This window comes from Hypanus sabinus, unplaced genomic scaffold, assembly GCF_030144855.1.
Source record: "Hypanus sabinus isolate sHypSab1 unplaced genomic scaffold, sHypSab1.hap1 scaffold_675, whole genome shotgun sequence".
Lineage (NCBI taxonomy): Eukaryota > Metazoa > Chordata > Chondrichthyes > Myliobatiformes > Dasyatidae > Hypanus > Hypanus sabinus.
The window spans coordinates 56893-81953 of record NW_026781528.1 but is presented as its reverse complement, the minus strand read 5'-3'; the positions used below and the strand labels follow the sequence as shown (position 1 = coordinate 81953).

Sequence of the window (25061 nt, the reverse complement as noted above, 5' to 3'; positions counted from 1 at the left end):
ATGGATGCGAGGTGTATGGAGAGATCCGGGCCAGTTGCAGGACCCTGGGAATAGGCAGATACACGGTTCGGCACAGCCAAGAAGGGCTATCAGGCCTGTTTCTGTGATGTAATGTCCTATGGTTCTATGGATCAGCCACTAATTCTGCCCCTAAATCTTAAGTTCTTACAATAAGTTTCTTTTGTTTTATTATGAAAGAAGTTAAATGCTGTTACTAAACTTGACTAGCTGAAGATCGAGACCAAGAAGGTCACAGGATAAGATGTAGAAGCTGCTCTGCTTGTGCGAGCTAACAAAAGGTAGCAAAGTTCCATACCAAGAATGAGGTATTGTTAACTTCTATCCCACACTCTCTTGGTAATGCAGTAACTGACTGTCGACGTGCAGTTCTAATTTTGCGCACCGCCCGGCAGCATTCGCAGACTGTCTGGTATACAACAAGTGCTTCTTGAAATCGCTTACTGAGTTTATCTGTCTGTTGGCTGTACCCTACCATTACTTCCCTGGCTCCTCAAATTCATCCCCCTAACATTTGGCAAATTTCTTCCGTACTTTTCCCGGAGAACATTTATTTCCAAATTAAGCTTCCGTGTTCCTGCCTGATAGTCTCTTAATTGTCCTTACTACAATTAAACACTTTTCTGATTGTCTGTTCCTGTCTCTCTCTAATGCAATTGTAAAGGAAATAGAATTATAATGACGATCTCCAAAATGCTCTCCCACTGAGAAATCGGACAGCTGAGCAGGTTGATTTCCCAATACCATATCAAGTACAGCCTCTCCTCTTGTAGGCTTATCTACATATTGTTTCAAGAAACCTTCCTGAAAAAAACACCTAAAAAACGCCAGCCGATTTAAACATCTTGCTCTAGGGAGATGCCAATAAATATTTGAGAAATTAAAACCTCCCATCGTGACTACTCTGTCATTATTCCACCTTTCCAGGATCTGTCCCCCTACCTGCAACTCGATATCCCTGCTATTATTGGGCGGACCACATTTTCTGAAGCTGTGTCACTATCTCTGATCAGCAGTGCCACGACCCCACGTGTTTCGCCCCCCACCCCCCTTGTCTTTTCTGAAATATCTAAAATTCGGCACTTCAAGTAACCATTCCTGTCTCTGAGCTATCCAAGTCCCTGTAATGCCCACAACATCATAGCTTCAAAGGGGATAATGATCACAGACTACCTCCTGTATCAGAGCGTTGGAGAGGGATAGGAACAGATAAGTTAGCATTTAGTTGAATTAAGGAGAAAAAAGAGGTTAAGCAAAATGTTGGAAGCATAAATTGAGATCAGGTGTTCTCAGAAATGTAAGAAAGTGTTGTGGCAAATTTCCACAGGATATTTGCGTGACGTTATACATAGGTATGTTCCTATGAGAAAGAAAGGGAAAGTTTAATAGGCTACAGGAACCGTGGTCAACAAAGGCTTTTGGAAAAGAAGAAAAGATGAAAAGAAGGTCTTACCAAATTTAAAAAAAGACTAGTTGATGACAGAGATCTGGAAGATTTAAACACTAGCCGGAAGGAACATTAGAAAGAAATTAGGAGCGCCAGAAGTGGCCATAAGAAGCCTTTGGATGATATGATTCAGGTGCACCGCAGCGCGCTGTTTACGTATGTGAAGACAAGTGGATAAGATGTGAGAGATTAGGACGAATCAAGTGTGACAGTGGAGAAGTGTGGATGGAACCTTAGGAGACAGCAGACGTACATAATGTATACTTTGCTTCAGAATTCACCAGTGTAAAGGATTCTGGCGATTGTAAAGGCGACTTAAAGCGGACTAAAAACCTTGAGCTTGTACATGTTAACAGATACGAAATGCTGTAGTTTTTAGAAAGCATCAAGTTGCAAATGTCGCCAGGAAAGGAGGACCAGGCAACTGTGCGAGCCGAACGAGGAGAGAACTGAGCCGCAGTGATGATGGTTGCATCATCAATGGGGACGGGTGAGTTCCGGAGGATTGGATGTTTGGGGATGCTGTCCTTTATTCATAAAACGGAGGAGAGAAAGCCCAGGAAATTATACACCAATGAGTCGGATTGAACTTTTTTTTGAGGATGTCACTGAACATCTTGATGAAGGTAGAGTTGTAGATCTAGTTTATAGTGATTCCAACGAGAATTTCATAATGCGCCCATGGAGGTCTCATTGAGAAAGTAAGGCTGAATGGGACCCAAAGGGACTTTGCGTTTTGGATGTAGAACTGGCTTGCCCACAGAAGGCAAACAGAGGTGTAGACGGGTCCTATTCCGCATGGAGGCCGGTGAACAGTAGAGTTCCTCAGGAACCTGTTCAGGGAGCCCTCCTCTTCGTGATTTTATAAATTACCTGGATGAAGATGTGTGGAGGCATGGGTTAGTAAATTTGCGGAATATACATGGTTGGGTTTGTTGAGATACCCCCAATAATGAAGTCTGTCCGAGCTTACAGCGGGACAGTCCTAGGATGCAAAACTGGGCTGAGAAGAGTCAGATAGTGTTCAACCCAGATATGTGTGAGGTTGTCCTTTTTTGTAGGTCAAATATGATGGAACGTTTCTCGGTAGTTTGGTGGCTCAGAGACATTTTCGAGTTCGAGTCCATAGGACACTCAACACTGCTGCTCAGGTTGTCTCTGTGCTTAAGAAAGCATCCGGTTCATTGGCCTTCATCAATCGTGAAGCTGAATTTAGTAGCAGAGAGGTTATTTTACAAATGATAAGACCCCACTTGGAATACGGTGCTCAGTTCTAGTAGCCTCATTACAGGAAGGATGTGGAAACGATAAAATGGATGAAGAGGAGATTTACAAGGATGTTGCCTGGATTGGAGAGCCTGTCTTATGAGAATAGGTTGAGTAAACTCGACTACATTTCTTTGGAGCGATGTATATTGACAGATGATCTGATAGATGTTTATGAGTTGAGAAACATTGATCGTGGATAGTCAGAAGCCTTTTTTCCCAGGAATGAATTGGATACCAAGACAGGGTACAGTTTTAAGCGGCTTAGAAGTACCTACAGAGGAGAGGTCAGGGGTATTTTTATTTTGGTTCGGAGAGAGTGGTGAGTACGCATAATGCTCTGCCGGACACGGTGGTGGAGCCTGATACGACAGCAACTTTTAACAGTCTCCTGGACAGGTTCATGGAGCGCAGGAAAATAGAGAGCTATTGGTGAAAAGAGGTAATTTAGAAGTCCAATCTGTAAAAGGTCTGGATGTTTCGGAAGTAAGGACATGTTCTAACAGTTTGTCGGCCGAAGGGCCTTTATTGTGATTTAGGCTTTCTATGTTTCTGTTTCTATGACTACTAGACGGAGCAGTCTGAATAGAGTGGATCCGAGGGTCGGCTACGTTCTGGAGAGGTCGACGGGAACAAATGGACGACACCGTGAGCTCCAACGATGGAATATTAGACTGTTTCATAAGAATGTGCCCCTTTCTTTTTTATGTTACTTTACTAACCATATGGTCAAAATACAAATGTAAAGCTCAATCGTTTACTCTCATATTGTGTACTGTTTTTAAACACCGTACAGCGTCCACCTGAAGGAGAATTCGTAAGGTTCTCGGCCCGGGGGCTACCAACACCCGAACTAAGACGCGAGCCGAACCGATGATTGAATTCCCACTAATTTCTATTTTCTTGTAAGCCCCTTCTTTAGCTTTTACAAGAGTGTTGAGTTCCCTTTTCGGCCAAAATTGATGCTTCTTGAGTACTGAGAACTTCTTCATTTTTGGAATACACATGTCCTGCACCTTCCTCATTTTTTCCTAGAAAGGAAAGCAGTTGCAGCTCTGCTGAAATAACTTGTATATATGGTTGGAGAAATGACAGATGAGTTCAACCCGGGCAAATAGAAAGATATAGCACACTATTAAAGACAAGACCGTGTAGATGAGCAGAGGGATCTTACGGTCCGTGTATGCAGCTCCATCAACGTGGGTCCACAGTTTGCAGACGATATGTGGATAGGTGGAGGGGCAGGTAGTTTTGAGGAAGTATACAGGCTACAGAGGGGCTTAGACCGAGCAAAGAAATGGCAGATGTCATGCGGTGTTGAAATATGCACTTTAGGAGAAAATGAAAGGGTTGACTATTTTCTAAATGTAGAGAAAACACAAAAATCAGAGATTCAAGGGGACTTTAAATTCCTTGTGGGGATTCCCCAAAGGGTAATTTGCAGGTTGAACACAGAAATCTACAGCACATTACCCGCCCCTCAGCTCTCAATGTTGTGTCGATGATCTGACCTTATCAGGTAGAGTCTCTGGTGAGGAGGACAAATGCATTTCAGCATTTCGGCTCGCATATAAAGGGAAAGGTGTATGATGAGAATTTATAAAGTACTGCTGATGCCTCACGTGGAGTATTGTGAACAGTTTTGGCCCTCTTATCTTAGAAAGATGTTGCTCAAAGTGCAGAGAGCTCAAACGAGGTTCACAAAAATGAATCCAAGATTTAGGGGCCTCATATGAGAAGTGCTTGATATCTCTAGGCCTGCACTCACTTCAATTTCGGAGGGTAACCCTATTGAAATCTATTGAGTATTTAAATGCCTTGATCGAGATGGTGTGGAGAGGATAGTTTCTATGGTGGGGGAGTCGAAGACCAGAAGACAAAGACTGAGAAGAGCGGCGCGTCCTTTTAGAAAGGAGAAGAGGAGAAATTACTTTAACCAGAGAGTGGTGAATCTGTTGATTTCCTTGCCACAGGCGGCCGTGGAGGCCAATGATTTGTTTTTTAAGGCTGACGGACGGTTATAATTTTGTGCACCTCCCGGTACAATTCATAGATTGGCTGATACCGATCAAGTGCTTCTGGAAATCGCTCACTGACTGTATTTGGCTGTTGGCTTGCGCCGAAAATGCAATGTATAAATTTAAGTGATATTGGCAGAGTCGTAAGGCAAAGTGATCACCTATTCAAGGGTTAACCGTACACCGATGTCTGTGTCTTTATTTCGGGATAGATTCTTTTAAAAGTCCAATTCGGTAAAACAGGGCAAGTTCTATCGAGCGTAATGATGTGGGACCTAGGGAGAGATCGCCGACTGATTTGATTGTGCATGAACTACCTATTTTTCTGTGTTGGTATATGTAATATACATAGATATGTTCATTAGGAATAACCCCCATGGTGGACGCCCTGGGAGGTGGAAGGTTGTGTGAGAACTGGAGTGGTGAGAGAGGGAAAGAGACGAGGGGTTAGGGAACGTGGAACATCGAAGGGGAGGGAGGTATCAGATGGCGTGAGTCCCAGGGAGATTTATCGGTCTGATTTGACCGGGGAAGGGAGATCACGCAGGGATAGTAGATGTGACGTTCATGGAATTTAACAAGGCTTTTAACAAGATCAATATTGAAGACTCGACAGGAGGATGATGTGGAACCCACGAACACCCCTCCGATCAGTTTGATTGCGTGCACAAGAAAGTACACTGTGCAGTTAATAACCTTGCCGAAAAGAGTATGTTGGTGGCGTTGGCAACAGAGAGGACAGTTATCATTGACAGGAGGATCCTAATCAACTGAGGAGGTTTTTCGGTCGCAGCCACATTCAGCTGAATTCGTTAAGGGCCAGCAGTCATATTTCAGGACGACAAACCACGGCAGGACTTTCACAGTGAACGGGAGCGACTCTAGGAATTATAGCAGTGCAAAGCGACGCGGCATCCAGTTTCACGTTTCCATGAAATTGCAGTCACAGGTAGACAGGGTCGCTGGCGAGTGCTGTAGAACAGAGAAAACCAGGGAAACATAAAAAAAAATAAAAATTCCATAGCACAATACAGGCACCTCTTCAGACAATACTGTGCTGAACCAGTACTTAATTTAGAAATTACTTAGTTACCCATAATCCTCTATTCTTCTCAGCTCCAGAGAGGACTGTATTAAAAGTCCCTATTGTATCCGCATCTAGCAGAGTCGGGTGTAGCGCATTCCACACCCGCACCAGTCTACGTAAAAAAGAAACTGCTCCTATCATCCCCTCTGTACCTACTGCAAGCACATTAAAACTGTTCCATTTCCGGTTCGCCATCTCAGCCCTGGCAAAAAGCCTCTGACAATCCACACGTTCAATGCCTCTCATCATTTATACACCTCTATCAGGTCACCCCACATCCTTCGTCGCTGCAAGGACAGAACTCCGAGTTCACTCAAACTATTACTGGAAGGCATGCACCGCAACACAGGCAAAATCCTTATAAATCTCCTCTGCACCATTCCTACAGGTTCAACATCATCCCTGTTTGTCAGGTGACCAGAACTGAGCACAGATCTCCAAGGTGGTGGGGGGTGGGTCAGACCGTTGTGCTATAGGGCTGCAACATTACCTCTCGCTGTTGAACTCGATTCCGCGGCTGATGATTACCAATGACCCGTATTCTTAAACACAGAGTCAAACTGCACAGCAGCTCTGAGTGTCTGATGGACTCGGATTCCAAGATCCCTCTGATCGTCAAGTTTTACCATTAGTAATGTATTCGGCCATTATAGTTAACCCAACCAAATGAACCACCTCCCGCTTACCTGAGTTGAACGCAATCTGCCACTTCTCAGCCCAATTTTGTATCCATAAGAACATAAGGCAAAAGAGCAGAGGTCGGCGTTTCGGCCCATCGAGTCTGCTCCGACATTTTACCATGAACTAATGCATTCTCCCATTTAGTCCCACTGCCCCGCCTTCTCACCTTATCCTTTGATGCAAAGTAAATTAGATAACAATCATCTCTGCCTTAAATGCACCCAGTTACTTGAAATCCACTTCCGCCCGTGGCAACAAATTCCACAGATTCACCGCCCTCTGGATTAAAAAAAAATTGTTCGCATCTCTGTTCTGAATGGGCGCACTTCAATCCTTAAGTCATGCCCTCTCGCACCGGACACCCCACCATGGGATACAACTTTGCCACATCAACTCTGTCCATGCCTTTTAACATTAGAAATGTTTCTATCAGTTCCACGCTCATTCTGTTAATCTCAGAGGAGTGCAGTCCAAGAGCGGACAAATGCTCCTCATATGTTAACCCTCTCATTCCCGAAATCATTGTAGTGAAGCTCCTCTGAATCCTCTCAAAAGTCAGAGCCTTTTTTTAAACAAGAATCCCAAAACTGCCGACAGTGCGCCTTGAGTTCTTACCAGTGTCTTTTACAGCCTCAACGTCACATCCTTGCTCCTGTACTCTATTCCTCTGGAAATAAATGCCAACATTGCATTCGCATTCTTCAGCACCAACTCAAGCTGGATGTTAACATAAAGGGTGTCCTGTACGAGGACTCACAAGTGCCGTTGCATCTGAGAATTTTGAATTCTCTCCTTATTTAAATAATATTCTGTCCGGTGATTTCTTACCAAAGTGCACTTTCCAACATTGTATTGCATTTGCCACTTCTTTTCCCATTCTCCCAATCCATCCAGGTCTTTCTGCAGACTCTGTTTCCTCAGCACTACAGGCCTCTTCACCTATATTTGTGTCATCAGCAAATTTAGCCACAAAGCCATCTAATCCACTATCCAAATCTTTGACATACAGATTAAACAACGCGGCCACAACACGGACCGGTGTGGAACACCATTAGTAACCGGAAGTCAACCAGAATGGGATCAGAGTATTCCCACTCTCTGTTTTCTGACAATCAGACAACGCTCTGTCCACGTATGCAACTTCCCCGTAATTCTACAGGCTTTTATCTTTTTTAGCAGGCTCATGTGCGTCTCCTTATTAAAGGCCTTCTGAAAATTCAAATGCACAACATCCACTGCATCTCCCTTGTCTAGTATTCCTGTAATTTCCTCAAAATCCAAATCGCTATACCGCTGTAACCTCTGACCGCTCTCCACTCTATCCTTCTGCAACAACACTTTGCCTTCTGTGGGCAAGCCAGTTCAGGATCCACAAAGCAATGTCCCCTTGGATCCCATGCATCCTTTCTTTCTTAATAAGCCTTGCTTGGGATACCTTATCAAATGACTTGCCGGAATCATTTAACACTGAATCTACTGCTCTTCCTTCATCAACGTGCATTGTCACATCCTCAACAAATTCAATCAGGATTGTAAGGCACGTCCTGCCCTTGACAAAGTTATGCTGTCTGTTGCTAAACATATTATACCTCCCCAAATGTGCATAAATCCTGGCTCTTACGATCATCTCCATAAACTTACCAACCACTATTTTAAGACTCATTGGTCTATAATTTCCTGTGCTGCAACGACTCGATTTCTGGGATATAGGAACAATATCGGCAACCCACCAATCCTCCGGAACCTCACCCGCCCCAACTGACGATGCAAAGATAATCGCCAAGGTCTCAGTAACCTCCGCCCTTACTTCCCAGAGTACCCTTGGGTACATCTCATCCGGTTCCTGCGACTTATCCAAATTATGATTTCGAAATTCTCCAGCACATCCACTTCTTTAATATCAACGTGCTCAAGCTTTTCAGTCTGCTGCAAGTCATCACAACATCTCCAAAATCATTTTACATAGTGAGATCTCACTGAGATGTAAAACCTGACCAGGCTAATTTTCCAATAACAACTATTCTCCTCCTGCAGGCTTATCTTCAAATTGTGTCAAGAAAACTTACTGGACATAACGAACAGACTCCCGGCCATCTAAACCTTTTGCTCTAGGGAGATGACATTCGATATTTGGGAAATTAATATACTCTGTTATTATCATAACTGTCCAGGATTTGTTCCCCTATTTTCTGCATATTCCGGCTCTCTGTTTCCTGACAATCAGACAATATAAAATATCTTATATTCCATATAAAAAACCCATTAAAGTTATTGACCCCTTCCTGTACCCAATCTTCACCCTAAGAGTCTCCGAAGATAACTCCTCCATGGCGTCCACCTTTCCTGCAGCTGTGTCACTATCTCTGATCAACAGCGCCACGCCCACATCTCTTTAGCCCCCTCCCTGTCCTTTTGTAACGTCTAATGGTCGGCACTTGAAGTAACCATTCCTGGCTCTGAGCCATCCAAGTCTCCGTAATGGCCACCACATCATATCTCCAAAAAATTGCTTCGGCAATTTGAACGGGCCCGACTGCGCAATCGCGTGAAATACAGCCCGTGATGCAGCGGGAGAGTTTAAAAAGCGAGCGGATTAACGGAGCGGAGCACGTAGTGGAGGGAGACAGAGTAGGAAGGCTTTGGGTCCAGAGGCTTCGGCGAGCAGATGCTGAGTACGAGTTTGCTCCCAGTGAGGTAAGACCGGGTAATCTTTTTCAATTAATCTAATTAGTTTAGGGCTAGGTAATGGAGGCAGCAGTTAGGGCAGTCGAGTGCTCCGTTAGCAGTGTGTGGGAAATCCGGGCGAGCACAAATGTGCCTGATGACCACACCTGCAAAAGGTGCATCCAGCTGCAGCTCCTGACAAACCGTGTTAAGAAACTGGAGCGGGAGCTGGATAAACTTCGGATCATTCGGGAGGCACAGGCAGAAGTAAACAGGAATTACAGGGAGATATTTACCCCGAAATGTCAGGAGGCAAGTAGCTGGGTGACAGTTAGCAGGGGGAAAGGGAAGCGACAGAATGAGTAAAGCACCCCTGCGGCCGCTTAGGTAGTTAGGTGCAAAATTGAAGGACGGGACCTCCATGGTTGCAATCTAGTAAGGCCAGAAATAGGAAGATAATGCAGCTAAACACGTGGCGAAGGAGCTTGTGAAGGAAGGATGGCTTCATGCTTCTGGACAATTGGGCCTTGTTCCAGGGAAGGTGGGGCTTGTACCGACGGGACGGGTTTCACCTGAACTGATGCGGGAAGGTTTGCTAGTGTTGCACCGGGGGGTTTAAACTAGATTTGCAGGGGGAGGGGAACCGGAGTGTTAGAGCAGATTGTGAGATGGAGAAGGATAAAGGCCATGCGAGAGCTGCAAGTACAGTACCTGGAGTAAAGCCAGATCCAGCATTTGAGGAAAGAGAAACAGAATAATGGTGTTAAAGGTAGTTCGGTAGAAGGGCTCGTGTGCGTGTCCGACAATGTAAGAAACATCAGGAACAAAGGAGGTATCAAATTGCTCTTACAATTTCTCACTTCTATCCATACTGACTCTACATCTCCTGATTCTATGTCACACTTCGCAAGGGACTGAATTTCAATCCTCACCAGCAGAGCCACCCCACTCACTCTGCCCACCTGTCTGTCCTTCCGATAGGACGTTTACGCTTGATTATTCATTTCCCAGTGAAAAGTGGCAGACACGTTCACCTCGGAGAAGTGTGAGGTGGTATACTTAGAAGGACAAACTCCAAGGCAGAGTACAAAGTAAATGGCAGGATACTTGGTAGTGGGGAGAATCAGAGGGATTTGGGGGTACGTGTCCACAGATCACTGAAAGTTGCATCACAGATAGATAAGAGAGATAAGAATGCCTATAGAGTGTAGACTTTCATAAGTCGAGGGATAGAGTTTTACAGTCCCGATGTAAAGGTGCAGCCCTATAAAACCCTGGTTAGGCCACACTTGGAGAACTGTGTCCAGTCTGGTCACCTTACTATAGGAAGGATGTGGAAGCATTGGAGAGGGTGCAGCAGAGATTTACCGGGATGCTAACTGGTTTGGAGTGTATGCAATTTGATCAGAGATTAAGAGAGCTCGGACTTTACTCTCTGGAGAGAAGGGGAATGAGAGGAGAAAAGATAGAGGTATACAAGATATTAAGAGGAATAGGTAAAGTGGACAGACAGCGCCCCTTCCCCAGGGCACCACTGCTCAGTACAAGCGGACATGGCTTTAAGGTAAGGGGTGGGAAGTTCAAGGGGGATATCAGAGGAAGGGTTTTTTTACTCAATGGTTGGTGAGTGGAATGCACTGTCTGAGTCAGTGGTGGAGGCAGATACACTAGTGAAACTTAAGAGACTACTAGACAGGTGTATGGAAGAACTTAAGGTGAGGGGTTATATGGGGGGCATTGTTTAAGTGTCTGCACTGCATTGTGGGCCGAATGGCCTGTAATGTGTTGTTCTATACTTTGTTGTATGTTGTAACATTGCCATACATTTCTTATTCGTCAATTCCACCCATGAAGCCTCACAGAGTCGAATTTTCTTGTCTGCCTGACTTTACACTGCAGTAAAATTTTCTCAACCCAGTAATGTCACCCCTCCTCCTTCAATTCCTTCCTCTTTCTCACGACTAAAAATAGGGAACCGGGAAATATCGTGATCTCCTGCTTGCACCTCCCACACCCAATTCTCAGTAATGTCCACAATTTCGTAATTCGCTGTATTGATTCATTTTCTGTGATCAACCGCCTTTTTTAAAGCTTCTTGCATTGAAATATACGGAGCTCAGTGCACCAGTCGTATTACACATAAACTCTTGATATCTGACTATTTCTGCGGGCCTAACTACTTCTGCCTCCATATCGACTCTGCTCTGCTCTGGAGCTTTGATTCCCATCCCCCCCCCCCCGCAACTCAATTTCATCAACTCTCCCAAAAACTCTCATGCACAGTACTGACAAACCTTCCCGCTGGGATATCGGTTCCCCTCCAGTTTAGGTGAAAAATGTCTTCCATCTATTCTGTACAGATCCCACCTTCCTTGGAGAAAATTGCTATGACTCCAATTTTCGGTGCCCTCCCACTTACACCACCTGCTAAACTGTACGGTCGTCCTATATCTGGTGGTCCTTTCCTTTAATTTAATAGCTAAATCCCTGACCTCACTTTGCAAAACCAGCTTCCCGTACAGCGTGTTTTCATTTGTACATATACGCTGCTGACTCACCTACTTAAGAATGAAAGAGAAGGAATGGTGTGCTGAGAACAGGGTACGGAAGGGGCGGAGATTGGGTCCACAGAAAGGGTGTTCAGATTGCTGCCGTTGGAGCTGAACATGTGAGTTACCATTTTCCTTGCTCCCTATTTCGGATTGGAGTCTGCTTAAACGCCAAAATCCACTGGCCCATTAATTGTAGTCAGCGACAGGGCATGCATTACTCCATATAATCCCATCACACACTCCTGGAAACATACACTGAATAACGCTCACTGCAGAACTATCCATTACACACTGCCGGGATCAGACACAGAGTGCAGCTCCCTCCGTATTGTTCCAACACACACACTCCGAGGTCATACACGGGGTTGAGGTCCATCCGTGATAGGACGTTTACGCCTGGTTATTCATTTCCCAGTGAAAAGCGGTAGACACGTTCACCTCGGAGAAGTGTGAGGTGGTATACTTTGGAAGATCAATCTCCACGGCAGAGTACCAAGTAATTGGCAGGATACTTGGAAGTGGAGAGGAGCAAAGTGATCTGGTGGTACGTATCCACAGATCCCTGAAAGTTGCCTCACAGATAGATAGGGTAGATAAGAAAGCCTATGGCGTGCAGGCTTTCATAAGTCGAGGGATAGAGTTTTGGAGTCGCGATATAAAGGTGCAGCTCCATAAAATCCTTCTTAGGCCACACTTGAAGAACTGTGTCCAGTCTGGTTGCCTCACGAGAGGAAGGATGTGGAAGCATTGGAGAGGGTATGGAGGAGATTTACCAGGATGCTGCCTGGTTTAGTGAGTATGCAATTTGATCAGAGATTAAGGGAGCTAGGACTTTAATCTTTGGAGAGCAGAGGGATGAGAACAGAAATGATAGAGGTAAACAAGCTATTACGAGGAATAAATAAAGTGTAGAGCCAGTGCCTCTTCCCCAGGGCACCACTGTGCAATACACAATACAACAGGCCATGGCTTTAAGTCACTGGGTGGGACGTTCAAGGGGAATATTAGAGGAAGGTTTTTTTTTCACACATTGAGTGGTTGGTGCGTTAAATGCACTGCCTGAGTCTGGGGTGGAAGCAGAAACACTAGTGAAATTTAAGAGGCTACTAGATAGGTGTAAGGGAGAATTTAAGGAGGGGGATGATATGGGGGGCATTATCTAAGTGTCGGCACAGCATTGTGGGCTGAAGGGCCTGTAATGTGTCGTTCTATTCCATGTTCCATGTTGTAACATTGCCATATATTTCTTATTCGACATTTCCACCCATAAAACCTCACAGTCGAATTTTCTTGCCTGCCCTGACTGTCCCCTGCAGTAAAATTTTCTCAGGCTAGTAATGTCATCCCTCCTCCTTTAATTCCTTCCTCTTTCCCACGTCTAAAAATAGGGAAACCAGAAATATCGTGCTCTCCTGCTTGCTCCTCCTACACACAATTCACGGTAATGTCCACAATTTCATAATTCACTGTATTGATTCATTCCCTGAGATCAACCGCCTTTTTTAACGCTTCTTGCATTGAAATATACAGTGCTGAGTGCACAATTCGTATTATTCATATAGTCTTGATATCTGACTTTTTCTGCAGTCTTAACATCATCTGTCTCCATATCGACTCCGTTCTGCTCTGAAGTTCTGAATCCCATCCCCCTGCAACTCAAGTTCAGCAACTCTCCCAAAAACTCTCATGCACAGGACTGACAAACTTTCCCGCTCGGATATCAGTTCCCCTCTAGTTTATGTGTAAACCGTCTTCCATCTCTTCTATACAGATCCCAACTTCCTTGGAAAAAATACAATGATTCCAAATTTTGCAGCCCTCCCACGTGCTTGTCTGCATGGCCTTCTTATGTCTGGGAACACTGGGACGGGTAATAGTCCTCTCTTTTAATTTAATAGATAAATCCCTGACCTCACTTTGCAAAACCAGCTTGCCATACATATTGATTTCAATTGTACATATATGCTGCTCACATACTCGCTTAAGAATCACAGAAAAGGAATGATGTGCTGAGAAAAGAGGAAGGAAGGGTAGGAGAGTGGGTTCACAGAAAAGGTGTTCAGATTGCAGCCGTTGGAGCAGAACATGTGAGTTACCATATTTTGCACCAAGTCTCGGATTGGAGTCTGCTTCAACGCCGAAATCCACTGACCCATGACTAGTAGTCAGAGACAGAGCAAGAATTCCTCCATTCAGTCCCATCACACACTACTGGAAACATACACTGAATAACGCTCCCTCCGCAACGATCCATTGCACACTGCCGTGGTCAGACACAGAGTGTAGCTCCCTCTACATTGTCCCAAGAGGCACTCGGGAGTCTTACACGGAGTGAAGCTTCGTCCACTCCGGCCCAACACACACTCCCAAGGTCAGATAACCAGCGAAGCTCTCTAAATATTATACCATCTCACTCCCGGAGTCAGATATGTGAAGTACCTCCCGCACCATCGCAGCACACCCTACCGGAGTTAGCAAAAGTACGAAACCCTCTCCCTCCTCCGGTCTGCCCATTCACCAGTACCCAGCCTTTCCGCTTTCCAGTAGTCTTGAACTGTGTGCGTCTCTCGGAGATGGTGTGTGCGTAAGCGGATTGTGTGCTGCTCTTGGAGGAAGGAAGGGGAGGAGATAGCAGACCAGGAATATGGTGGTGAGGATGCAAACACTGATGCACGTGGTGCGGAAGCACATGACCGGCCTGTGCATTGACAGATGTGGAGAGATTCAGATCCTGGCGATCGATATCCGTTGGAGCGGGCGCCAGGTCTATCCCCACCCATAATATCTCCCTCATACTGCGCACAATTACCTGTGTCACAGAGAGGGAGGAGAGTGGAGGGACGACGTAGATGGGGAGCGTTTAGCACAAGGAGTGTATCACCGAGACGGGGGAGGGGCGTATGGTACGTACGGGATGATGGAGACGGCGAAATGTGCAGAAGCTGGTTTGGGTCAGGGAGACGGGGTTGCTTGGAACTGTTGGACGGTGACGGAGATGGGTGTGGTGTACTGGAAACAGTGTGTGACGGTGACGGGAAGTAGTGCAGGAGAAAGAGAGAGTTTGACGGAGTTGGGGAAGGATTTTGCAGAGGGAGGGTGTTCTGCATACGGAGTGAAGTGTTTTCGATTGTTTTCGAATTACTTTTCAGGTTACCCTTCTCCAAATATGTCCTCTCTATCACATCCTCAGATTCCCGAATGACTCTGAGTTCATCCAGTTCCATTTCCAACTTCTTAACGCGGAGTGTTAGAAGCTGCAGCTGGATGCACTTAAGATCATAAGACAAGGTAGCAGCATTCGGCCATTCGGCGTATCGATTCTGCTCCGCCATTTCATCAGGGGCTGATGCAATCTCTCGTTGAGTCCCATCACCCGCCTTCTCACCATAACCTTTGATGCCCTGGCTACTCAGATACCTATCAATCTCTTCCTTAAATACACCCAATGACCTCGCCTCCACTGTCGCCCGTGGCAACAAATTCCAGAGATTTAACACTTTCTGGCAAAAAAAAACAAAAAAAAAAATTCGCATCACAGTTCTGAATGGGCGCCCTTCAATCCTTAAATCATGCCCTCTCGTACTGGACTCCCCCACCATGGGAATAAACACAGCTCTGTCATTTCAACATTCAAAATGTTTCTTTGAGGTCCGCCCTCATTCTTCTAAACAGCCAGAAGTACAGTGCAAGAGCGGTCAACCGTACCTCATACGATAACCCTCTCATTCCAGTGCTCATTCTCGTGAATATTCTCTGAACTCTCTCCAAGGTTAGGGCATCCTTTCTTAAATAAGGAGCCTAAAACTGAACACAGTACGCCAAGTGAGTATTTCCAGTGCCTTATAGAGCCTCAACATCACATCCCTGTTCCTATACTCTGTTTCTCTAGAAACAGACAATAGTCAATAGACAATACGTGCAGGAGTAGGTCATTCGTCCCTCGGAGCCAGCACCGCCATTCAATGTGATCAGGGCTGATCATCCACAATCTGTACCTCTTTCCTGCCATCTCCCAATATCCCTTGACTCCGCTATCTTTATGACCTCTATCTAATTCTTTCTTGACAGCATCCAGAGAATTGATCTTCACTACCTTCTGAGGGAGGGCAGTCCATAGATTCACAACTCTCTGGGTGAAAATATCTTTCCTCAAATCTTTTCTACATGGCCGGCTCATTATTCATAAACTGTGGCCTTTGGTTCTGTACTCCCCCCGACATCGGGAACATGTTTCCTGCCTCTAGCGTACCCAAACCCTTAATAATCTTAGATGTTTGAATCGGATCCCCTCTCATCCTTCTAAATTCCGGTGTATAAAAGCATTGTCGCTCCAATCTTTCAACATATGACAGTCCCGTAATCCCGGGAATCAACCGCGTGAACCTATGCTGCACTCCCTCAATAGCAAGACTGTCCTTCCTCAAATTTGGAAACCAAAACTAAACACAGTACTCTAGGGATGGTCTCATCAATGCCCAGTGCAACTGCAGAAGAGCCTCTTTCTTCCTATCCTCAACTCCCCTTGTTATAAAGGCCAGCATGCCATTAGCTTTCTTCACTGCCGGCTGTACCTGCATGCTTACTTACAGTGTCTGATAAACAAGGACACCTAGTTCTCATTGTACTTCCCTTTTCCCTAACTTGAGGCCATTTTGATAGTAATTTGCCTTCCCGTTCTTGCCAACAAAGTGGATAAACCTCACATTTATCCAAATTAAACTATACCTGCCATACCTCAGGCCACTCACCCAACATGTCCAAATCTCCCTGGATTCTCCTAACATCCTCCTCATATTTCACACTGTCACCCACCTTTGTGTCATCTGCCAATTTGCTAATATTACTTTTAATCCATTCATCGGAATCATTAATGTATATTCTAAATAGCTGCGGTCCCGGCACCGAGCCTTGCGGTACCCCACGAGTCACTGTCTGCTGTTCTGAAAATGTCCCGCTAATCCCTACTCTTTGTTTCCTGTGAGACAACCAAATTTCTATCAACGTCTGTACTCTACCCCCAATTATATGTGCTCTAATTTTGCCCACTAATATTCTATGTGGGAACTTATAAAAGGCTTTTTGAAATTCCAGGTACACTACATCTACTGACTCCTCTTGTCCATTTTCATGGTAAGCTCCTCATAAACTTCCAGAAGATTAATTTTGCGGACAGACAATAGATGTGATGCCCACCAGTCCGACCCAACACATATAGCCGAGATCACAGACTGAGTAAGCCTAACTCTCTCTCTCTCTCTCTCTCTCATCCTTTCTCTCCTCACCGTCTCTCACTGTCTCTCTCTCCCCTTCTCTCTGTCTCTCATTCGCCTCTCTCTCTCTCTGTCTGTCTCTCCCTTGAAAATGGGGTTCAAGCGGGTTCTTGAGGAAGCTTAACTCTGACTGACCACGGGAGTGTGTGTTGGGACGGTGTGGAGGAAGTTTCAATCTCTCTCTCTCTCTCTCTCTCTCTCTCTCTCTCTCTCTCTCTCTCTCTCTCTCTCTCTCTCCCTCTCTCTCGGTGAGATTACACCCTCTCTCTCGTTGAGATTAGAAGCGGGGAATGGGGGATTTCACCTCACCTGTCCTGCTGGTCAACGTTGGCAGAAGAATTTGCTTTCGGGGATTGATCTGTTGTGGTTGATGATGTAAGTTTCCTCAAACAGGTGGTCTGGTAAAGGTCGAGAAGGGAATTCGTGATTATCCTGGATTGAAGGGTCGAATTCAACTCGGGGACCTTTAGACGATATCGGCACCGGCTCCCGTTCGTCTTGTTCCCAAAGGTCTTCTACCCTCGGTCGGAATTGATCGGAGAGAGACGAATATCTGTCAAAAAGAAAATAAACGCTTAGAGTTTGGTAATGATAGAAATCTCGAAAATTATAAGGCTAACAGGAAGGAGCTTAAGAGGGAGATTAGAAGAGCCAGAAGGGGTCATGTGAAGTCTTGTCGGGCAGAATTAAGGAAAACCCCAAGGCATTCTCCAACTACATGCGGAGCAGGAGGATAAGACGTGAAAGAATAGGAAGTATCAAGTGAGACAATTGAAAGGTATGCATTAAACGACAAAAAATAGCACAGATACTTAATGAATACTTAGCTTCGGTATTCACTATGGAAAATGGTATTGGTGATAGTGGTGATGACTTGCAGCAGACTTGAAAACTTGAGCATGTGGATATTAAGAAAGCGGATGTGCTTGGACATTTGTAAATCATCAAGTTAGATTAGTCGCCGGGACCGTATTAGATGCAGCCCAGGGCGCAATGGGATGCGAGCAGTTTGCTGAGTCTCTGGAGACGGTCTTTGCATTAGCCATGGCGCCCGAGGAGGTTCCGAAGGATTGGAGAGTTGGGGATATTGTTCCTTTATTCAGGAAAGGGAGTACAGATAGCCAAGAAAATTAGAGAACAGTGAGTCAACTCAGCGGTTGGTAATTTCATGGAAAAGATCTTGACAGGCAAGATTTATGAACATTTGGAGAGGTATTAAATGAGTAAGAATAGTCCACATGACTTTGTCAAGGATAGGTTGTGCTGTACGAGCCTGATTAAATTTTTTGTGGATGTGACTAATCAAATTGAGGAAGGAAGAGCAGTAGATGTAGTGTATATGGATTTCAGCAAGGCATTTGATAAGGTACCCCAGTCAAGGCTTATTGAGAATGTAAGGAGCATGGGATCCAAGGGGTGAGACCTGAAAGAGTTTTCAGCAGGACATTGATCTGATGCAAAGCTGGGCTGAGAAACAGCAGATGGAGATCAAACCGGATAAGTGTAAAGTGGTTCCTTTTGGCAATGATATGATGGCAAAATATTCCATTAAAGGTAAGACTCCTGGCAATGTGGAGGAACAGAGGGATCTTGGGGTTTGAGTCAATCCGACGCTCGAAGTTGAATATGTTGTTAAGGAGGCACATGGTGTATTGGCTTTCATCAGTCGTGGAAACGAATTTAGAAGCCGAGATGTAATGTTGCACTTATATGGGACCCTGGTCAGACCCAACTATCAGACTGTGCTCAGTTGTCGCCTCACTGAAGAAAGGATTTGGAAGCCATAGAAAGATTGCAGTGGAGATTTACAAGGATGTTGCCTGGATTCGGGAGCATGTCCTATGAGAATAGGTTGAGTGAACTTGGCCTTTTCTCCTGGGAGCGACGGAGGATGGAGGTGACCTGACAGAGATGTATAAGATGATGAGAGGCATTGATTGTGTGGACAGTCAGAGACTTTTTGCTGCGGCTGAAATGTCTATCAGGAGTGGGCACAGTTTTGAGGTGCTTGGAAGTTGGTACAGAGGAGAAGTCAGCGGTAAACATTTTTACTGAGAGAGTGGTGAGTTATTGTAATGCGCTGTCGGCAACTGTGGTGGAGACGGATGCAATAGGTTTTTTTAAGAGACTTTGTGATTGGTACATGGAGCTTATTAAAATAGAGGGCTGTAGGTAAGCCTAGTAATTTCTACGTTAGGGACGTTTTAGGCACAAATTTGTGGGCAGAAGTTCCTGTATTGTGCTGTAGGTTTTCTGTTTCCATGAAAACTACGAAAACCAAAACTTTGGAGCCGGCAACATACCATCCAGGACTGTAGTTCTCGTCCACAGAGACTCCGTTTGTTACCCATATTAACGAATCCTCTGTCAGGACAGCGCGCCTCTGCTCTCCCTCACATTCCCTTCTGAGCCACAGAACATTAAACAGAGACACCGAAGTGATGTCAATAACTACGACCGCCCACCCCCCCCCCCCACACACACACTGTGTTGCTTGATATAACCTTCTCGCACTGTCACCAATCATTCTCTATCTGTAAAACAACCTCCACATCCCTCGTCACTTCAGTTCAGTTCCCACGCCACAACAATTCTAGTTTAGTGATGGGATGGTGTGGACGTAGATACACCACATGTCTGACCCCGGATTGGTGTAATGGGATAGTGTGGAGGGAGCTTCTCCCTGTGTCTGACCGCCGGAGTGTATGAAGATTCGGTGTTAAGGGAGCTTCACTCTGCCTGACCCCGTGTGTGTGTGATTGAACGGTGTGGAAAGAGCTTCACACTGTATTTCACCCCGGGAGTGTGTGATGGGACGGTGTTGGGGGAGATTCACTCTGTGTCTCACCACGGGAGTGTGTGACGGGACGGTGTGGAGGGAGAGTCACTCTGTGTCTGACCCCGGGAGTGTGTGATGGGACGGTGTGGAGGGAGATCCACTCTGTGTCTGACCCCGGGTGTGTGTGATGGGACGGTGTGGAGGGAGATTCACTCTGTGTCTGACCCCGGGGGTGTGTGATGGGACGGTGTGGAGGGAGATTCACTCTGTCTCTGATCCCGGGATTGAGAGACGGGACAGCGTGTTGGGACATTCAGTTTGTCAGGCCCTGGACAGTGTGGAGTCATCCTCACATGGTCTGGCGCAAACCTCTTCCTCGATTGAGCTCATTACCAGCAGCTTTGAACCTCTGTTTGAACATTCTTTCTTCGCCTCATCATGAGATTTTGCCACCGATGATATAAAATAACAAGTGCCTTTCCTGTTGATCCATCCCTGCAACAAGTTTGTTCTGTAAATGGGGAACAGAGAACAGTGAGTGTCGGTTTGAGCTTTGCTGACAAAGAAATTCTGAACCCACAGAGAGACATCATGTCATTACTGATATAGATTGTCACGGGTAAACTCACTGAATGGAGATTACCCTGCAACCATCCATTTTCGCAGAATCGTTAACTGCAGATACCGGGCCTGAAGCCACACACCCTTAGTTCAGGAACTGTTATTTCACCTCATCTATCAGGATGCGGGTACAGGAGCCTCGCAATTCACAGCATCAGGTTCAGGACCGGTTACTAACCCTCATCCATTAGGTAGGAGGTACAGGAGCCCCAGGACCAACGCGAACAGGTACAGGGACAGTTACTACCCTTCAATCATCAGGTGGGATGTACAGAAGCATCAGGACAAACACGAACAGGAACACGGACAGTTACTACCCCTTAATCATCGGGTAGGAGGTACAGGAGCATCAGGACCCATACGAACAGGTACAGGGACATTTACTACCCCGCAATCATCAATAAGGAGGTACAGGACCCTCAGGACACACACCACCAGGTTCAGGGACAGTTACTACCACTCAACCATCAGTGATAAGGTACAGGAGACTCAAGACTCACACCACCAGGTTCAGGGACGGTTAATACCCCTCAACCATCAGGAAGGAGGTACAGGCTCCTCAGGATCCACACCAGTAGGTTCAGGGACAGTTATTACCCCTCAGCCATCAGGAAGAACCTACAGGAGCCATAGGAACAGCACCACCAGTTTCAGGGTCGGTTATTACACTTCAACTTACAGGAAAAAGGTACTGGAGTCTCGAGAGTCACGCCACCAGGTTCTGGTACGGTTATGTTATTTGTCATATACTTTAATGATCTGGATGATGGGATGGATGATTTGATTATTAATTGTACAAATGATACTGGGTAGGTGGCGCTGTGCATAATGAAGCAGGTTTTCAAAGCTGGCAGCGAGATTTCGGCCAGTTAGAATAGTGGGCTGAAAGATAGCAGATGCAGGTTAATGCTGATAAGTGTGAGGTGCTACATTTTAGTAGGAAAAATCTAAATAGGACATTCATGGTAAATGGTTGGGCATTGAGGAATGCAGTAAAATAGAGTGATCTAAGAATAATGGTGCATCGTTCCCTGAAGATGGAATCTTATGTGGATCGGCTCGTGAAGAAAGCTTTTGGTATGCTGGCCTTTATAAATCGAGGTATTGAGTATTGGAGTTGGGATTTAAGATTAACATTTTACAAGGCATGGGCGGGGCCAAATGTGGAGTATTGCGTACAATTCTGGTCACCAAAATATCGGAAAAAAGTCAACAAAGTAGAAAGAGTACAGAGGAGATTTACTAGAATGTTACTTGGGTTTCAGCATCTAAGTTACAGAGAAAGGTTGAACAGGTTAGGTCTTTATTATTTGGAGAGTAGAAGGTTGAGGAGAGACTTGATGGAGGTATTTAAAATTCTGTGGGTGATAGATGATGTCGTGGATAGGCGTCTTTGTTTCCAGTGAGAGTACGGGAGATTCAAATAAGAGGACACGAGTTTAGAGTTAGTGGGAAAAAGTTTAGGGGTTACACGAGGGGGACTTCTTTACTCAGAGAGTAGCAGCCGTGTGGAACGAGCTTCAAGTCGAGGTAGTTGAGGCAGATTCGGTATTGTCATTGAAAGTAAAATTGGATAGGAATATGGACAGGAAAGGAATGGAGGGTTATGGGCTGAATGCAGGTCGGTGGGATGAGGTAAGAGTAAGCGTTAAGCACCGAGTAGAAGGGCCGAGATGGTATGTATCCCTGCTGTGATTGTTATATGGTTATGTAGTTATATAGCCGCAAGAAAATGCAGATTACCGATCATGTATTTGTATAAACTTGATCATGTATAAAGATAGATCTGGTCCTCGGGTTGAAGTTTTAAAATGGAAAAAAGGCCATATTTGAAGAAATAAGAATGTAACTCACTGGATTTGGACAAGTTGATCTCTGGCAAGATTGTGATTGGGAAGTGGGAGGCCTTCAAAGGAGAAATTTTCAGTTTGTATCTTTCTGTCAGGAATAAAGACAAAGTGAATACGAATAAGGGACCCGAGTCCACACGGGATATTGGAACTCTGATAACGAAGAAGTGAGAGAAATATATGTAATGTATCGGAAACAAGGAGCAAATAATTTGCTTGACGAGTAACAGATGTGAAAAAAAATCTTGAAGAAAGTAATCAGTAGGGCTAAAAGAAGACGCGAGGCTGCTTTGGTAGTCAAGGTGAAAGAAAATCCAAAAAATATCTGCAGGTATATTAAGAGCAAATGGACAGCAAGGGATAAAATTGTTCCTCTAAAATATCATAGTGGTCGGCCACGTATGGAACCAAATAAATGGGGGAGATTTTAAATGCTATTTTTTTCCGTCTGTCTTTAATAACGGAACATACATGGAATCCATGGAAATAAAGGAAAATAATAGTGAGGTTATGGATCCTACACAGATTGAAGAGGAGAAGGTGCTTGCTATCTTGAGGCAAACTAGAGTAGATAAATCCCCAGGACTTGACAGGGTATTCCCTCGGACCATGAAGGAGACTGGTGTTGAAATTGCAGGGACCCTGGCAGAAATATTTAAAATGTAGGTGTCCACGGGTGAGGTGCCAAAGGATTGGATGAGAGCTCACGTTGTTCTGCTGTTTAAAAAAGGCTCTAAAAGTAATCCAGGAAATTATAGGCCGGTAGGTCTGACGTCTGTAGTAGGCAAGTTATAGAAAGGAGTACTACGAGAGAGCATCCACAAGTATTCGTATAGACAGATAATTATTAGGCAGAGTCAGCGTGGCTTTGTTTGTGGTAAGGCATGTTTAACAAATCTATTCGTGTTTTTGAGGAGGTTACCAGGAAAGTGCATGAAGGGAAGGCAGTGGATGTTGTCTACATAGACTTCAGTAAAGCCTTTGACAATGTCCTGCATGGGAGTTAAGTTACGAAGTTTCATTCGCTAGGTATACATGATGAGGTGGTAAACTGCATTAGATATTGACTCAGTGGAAGAAGCCAGTGAGTGGTAGTGAACGATTGCTTCTCTCAGTGGAGGCCTGTGACGAGTGGTGTACCATAGAGATCATTGCTGGGTCCATTGTTGTTTTTCATCTATATCAATGATCTGGATGATAATGTGGTAAATTGAATCAGCAAATTTGCTGATGATGCAGAGGTTGGAGATATGGTGGACATTGGAGAATGTTTCCAAAGCTTGCAGAGGGATTTCGAACAGATGAGAAAGTGGTAGGTGAGCTTCAGACAGACAGGTGTGAGGTATTCCTCTTCGGAAGGATAAACCAAGGTAGAACACGCAGGGTGAATCGTAGGGCACTGAGAAGTGCAGTCGAACAGAGGGATCTGGGAATACAGACAAAACATTTCGTAAGAATTGCTTCACATGTAGAGTTTTGGTACGTTGGCCTACACAAATCAAAGAATTGCGTATAAGAGTTGGAATGCTATGGGGAGGTTGTATCAGGCACCGGTGAGGCCGAATTTGGAGTATTTTATACAGCTTCGGACACCAACTTAATGGAAATATATTACTAAGGTTGAAGAGCGCAGAGAAGGTTTACAAGGATGTTGCCGGGTCTTGAGGATCTGAGTTACAGATGAAGGTTGAATAGGTTAGGACCATTCACTGGAGGGTGGAAAAATGAGGGGAGATTTGATAGTGGTAGAGAGAATTATGATGGGTATCGACAGAGTGAATGCAAGCATGCTTTTTACACTGAGGCTAGGGGAGTGAAAAACAACAGAGGACATGAATTAAGGGTGAAGGGGGAAAAGTTTAAAGGGAAAATTGTGGGGTGGCCTCTTCATACAGAAAGTGGTGGACGTGTGGAATGAGCTGCCAGATGAAGTGGAAAATGCGGGCTCACTTTGAATATTGAAGAAAACTTTGACAGGTACATGGATATGGGTTTTATGGAGGGATATGGTCCAGGTGCAGGTCAGCGACCTGTTTCTCTGCTGTTATGTCCTATGGATCTATGGTTCTAACAGACTGCGTTCTCAGCAGATCTGTTCCTCCTAATCCAGCAGACTGTTCACCGGTCTACAATGTAGCTCCAACGTCATGGTGATGTATTTCTTATTCCTCATTTCCTCAGTCCCATTGATGAAGGAAGAGCAGTAGATGTAGTGTATATGGATTCCAGCCAGTCATTTGATAAAGTACTCCATGCAAGGCTTATTGAGAAAGTAAGGAGGCGTGGGATGCAAGGGAACTTACTTTGTGGATCCAGAACTGGCTTGCCCATAGAAGTGGGTTTCCATCGGTTGTAGACGGGTCATACTCTGCATGGAGGTCGGAGATCAGTGGTGTGCCTCAGGGATCTGTTCTGGGACCTTCACTCTTCCTGATATTTATAAGTGACCTGCGTGAGAAAGTGAGGGGATGGGTTATTAAGATTGCTGATGACACTAAGTTTGGAGATGGTGTGGATAGAGTGGTGGGCTGTCAGTTGTTACAGCGGGACATTGATAGAATGCAAATCTGGGCTGAGAAACTGCAGATGGAGTTCAACCCAGATAAGTCTGGTGTTCAATTTTTTTAGGTCAAATATTATGTCAGTATATAAAATTAATGGCAAGACTCTTGGCAGTGTGGAGGATGAGTGTGATCTTAGGGTCCGAGTCCATAGGGACTGCGCTGCAAAACAGCTGCGCAGGTTGACGCTGTGGTTAAGAAGGCAAACGGTGTATTGGCCTTCATCAATCGTCGAATTGAATTTAGG

The 25061-nt window shown here is 45.1% G+C and overlaps 1 long non-coding RNA gene across 1 annotated transcript; it reads right to left on the bottom strand.

Annotated features, from left to right (window-relative positions):
• Positions 1–5444: 5444 nt before the first annotated feature.
• On the bottom strand, positions 5445–24690 carry LOC132389845 (uncharacterized). Its single transcript, XR_009510710.1, has 3 exons — positions 24557–24690; positions 17313–17556; positions 5445–5721 (listed from the first exon to the last, which is right to left on the bottom strand). It is a non-coding gene; the product is annotated as an uncharacterized LOC132389845 (long non-coding RNA).
• Between the last annotated feature and the right edge of the window lie 371 nt (positions 24691–25061).